We start from the raw sequence: 3,584 nt of genomic DNA on the forward strand, positions 1-3,584 counted from the left end.
TTTGTATTTATTAACATTTAGCAATTTATTATTTAGTACAAAAATTTATCTTAAACAATCTAATCAACTTCAGCGTAGTGATATATTTATTAATTGTATATAGAAATTTATTCGATATCGTTTATTAAAATTATTTATAATAAATTTTATATTTATAAAATTTATATATTATATATATTATTTAATAATATTTTATTTTAGTTATATTATATATTATTTAATTTATTTTATATATAAATTTTTATTGAAATTTATTCGATCATTTATTACAATTATTTAATAAATTTTATATATTATAATATAATTTTTTTAGTTATATTATATAATTATTTTATTTTATTTTATATATAATTTTTATTGATATTTATTCGATCGTTTATTAAAATAATTTAATAAATTTTTTATATATTATTTGATAATATTTTATTTGAGTTATATTATATAATTATTTTATTTATATTTTATATATAAATTTTTATTGAAATTTATTCGATCGTTTATTAAAATTATTTAATAAATTTTATATATTATTTAATAATATTTTATACTTTTTTAGTTGTATTTATTTTAATTATTATATAATATTTTGTTATTTCTTTCAAGTTACAAAATGCTATACTTGCAAACGTCCGACTGACCATTTGCGGTCTATACATTGTCCTGCATGTCAACATAACAGACAAACCGGTAATATAATTCTAGTTATATTATATATTATATTCTGTACACAGTAATTGACACGTTTTTTCGTTTAATTTGTTATAAAGTTCCGTTTATTAATCTTTCAAACGTATCTTGAATTTTTCTTATCGACTTCTATTTTATATTTGTACTTACGTTATATTATTATTCTTAAACGTTTGAATCACATTCGCGAAACAAATCCAAAAAAAGTAAATGTTTTGAAAGATTTTTTTCCCCCTTTTTTTCTTTAGATCTTTTCTTAGAAACGACTAATTTCTTATACAGTAATTTCGAATATTCGTTGTCTACAAAATCTGTAACATTTTATACGTATAAAAATTCTTTAACGTTTTCTTGTGTATTTGTCAGCACGAATTAATATCACACATTTCTGGTGTAGTTAAAATAATACTAATTTATTCATCATCACAGTGATATAATTGACAAAAACAAAATCATAATGAGATTCAGAATGACAACAACGCCATCTAGTGAAATACGTTGTACTAACGTAAAAATTATTTTTTATTGTTTTAGAATTTGATATATGATTTATTTTATAATATTAGTTTTTGAAACAGTCATAAAAAAAGAACTAATATCGCATTTTTACATGCACATTTAATTCGTATACTAACGCGTCCTAAATTATGTTTTATATCCTATTGGACATATTTCTATCCTACTTGTTTGTTCTCTCTCATTAGAATCAAACATTAAATCTTAATATGATTAACTGTATAATCTTATTACCATACTAAAATTGCAACAAATTATTAACAAGAATATATGCTGAGAAATAAAAAAAACGAATTTTAATGTCAGATTATGTAAATTGATTGTTTGTTTTTTATACGCAGAGATTATAATGGTAGAATTCCGTCGTAATGGGGTTGACTTTGACCCTGAATCAGAGGCGAAAAAGGTAAATACGCTATCACCAATATCAAATATTTATCTTCGACTACTTTGGCTTCAATTAAAAAAGTTAAAGAAATTGAAAAGAGATGTATATGTATTTTGTAAGAAGAATAGTGTACTGAATTTTTGTATAAATTTTATGTACTTAAATACTTCAATAGCCGCATACAATGCTCTATTTTAAAAAAACCACTGATTTACTATCATTTTATTCAGTATTATGTTGTTATACTAACACATTGTTAGCAATAACTAACCCATCGAATCTTATTAGATTAATAAAATATAACAGCATTAAGAAGTTGGCTTAGAATCTCAACAGCTGAAAAAAATAATTAAGGGCATTTAATTGCTAGTTATTTGCTAATACAAAATCCGTAATTGCTAACTTTTTAATTAATTATTTATTTAGTTAATAATAATTACAAATGTGGAAACATCATGAGTGGGAGATTTGTTATACGCATACGCAACCACAAATTTAAGGCGCATGCTCACTTTGAAAAAATCTCCCATTCATGACGTTTCCACATTTTTAGTTATTAACAACTAATTAAATAATTAATTAATAAAGTTAGCAATTATGGATTTTAAATAAGCATTTTGTTATCAATTTAGCACACTTATTTATTTTTTCTGCTGTTACAAATTACGTTGCTTTACTTAGAAATAAAAAGAAGTTTGCACATTTTTAATTATCAATAACTAATTAAATAATTCATTCAAAAAGTTAGCAATTATTTTTGAATTAGCAATTAGCTAGCAATTAAATGCACTTATTCATACTTTTTAGCTATTGAGGTTCTATGCCAACTTTTTAATGCTTAAAACGTTTATAGCGATAGATTTCCATCTTTTTCCTTTTTTCACATCGGTCGGTAAGAAAGATTCCTACGTTATTATATTTAATTTTTTTTATATTATACTTTTACATTAGTTTGCATCACAAACGCGTGCGCAATTTTGATGATAAGAGGGTTAAAGGAATTTCTTTTTATTTTTTATTTTTCTTAAAAAAGAAAACAATAAAACAAGGGGGAAAGGGGTAGAAATTGACAAAAAATATTATATTTTGGAATTTCTTTTCCTTTTCTTTAATTTACAAATCCTCGGTTGGTATTAACAATTAATATAATAACGATATAGTGATTTTATCTTTTTGCATTTGCATGTTTTATATTTGTTAATATTTAAATTAAACATATTTCATTATTTTGTTTCTTCTCTAGTCTTCCAAATAAAAAAGGTACACGTACCTGATTGATGACGCAATTGGAAACAAAGAACACGCTAAAGGTCATTGTCAACTAAAAATAAGCACAAATATAATGAAGGAAAAGAAAAACGATAAAAATGAAGAAAATGAATTTATGGAGGAATTCGAAAGAAGGATGCATTTTTTTAACATAATTTTATAATAATTTGACCATACAATGATTGATTTTAACCTGAAATTATATTGAAGTATTGTAATATATAGTATATTTAATTAAATATATATATTTTGTTCATGTTGTGAAAATATTGAAAAAAAAAAAAGAGAAACTTTGTATTTTATAGTGTTTATGAATAAATTATACTTTTTATTCGTATAATTATGAATTAGTAATTCCTTCAATTAGAATTCAATCCTGATACCTTTTAAATTTCTTTTCTTTTTTTCTGCGATATATATATATATGTAGGATTCAATACAAAGATGAATAGAATGTTTCCATGTAAATACAATAATAGCTGTTTGCTTCTTAAAGGCTATACGATGACTGTTTTCCTGCATAGCAACGTACCGCTGCACGTCGCTGCCTCCCAACGGTCATACCAACCATATCGTTTTTTTGTTTCGTAGTCCCTTTGTCTAATTTCCCTTCCCACATATATATATACATACATGTAGGATATTTTTTCTAACCTCACTTTTTTAACTCTTTTACTCTGATACTCTGATACTCTGATACTCTTTACTTTTTACTCTTCACTCT

At 23.2% G+C, this 3,584-nt stretch overlaps 1 long non-coding RNA gene across 1 annotated transcript; it reads left to right on the forward strand.

Annotated features, from left to right (window-relative positions):
- Positions 1-1,408: 1,408 nt before the first annotated feature.
- LOC122522736 lies at positions 1,409-2,944 on the forward strand. Its single transcript, XR_006305141.1, has 2 exons — positions 1,409-1,609; positions 2,835-2,944. It is a non-coding gene; the product is annotated as an uncharacterized LOC122522736 (long non-coding RNA).
- The last annotated feature ends 640 nt before the right edge of the window (positions 2,945-3,584 follow it).

The sequence above is a fragment of the Polistes fuscatus genome, unplaced genomic scaffold, assembly GCF_010416935.1.
Source record: "Polistes fuscatus isolate 324 unplaced genomic scaffold, CU_Pfus_HIC Scaffold53, whole genome shotgun sequence".
Taxonomy (NCBI): Eukaryota; Metazoa; Arthropoda; class Insecta; order Hymenoptera; family Vespidae; genus Polistes; species Polistes fuscatus.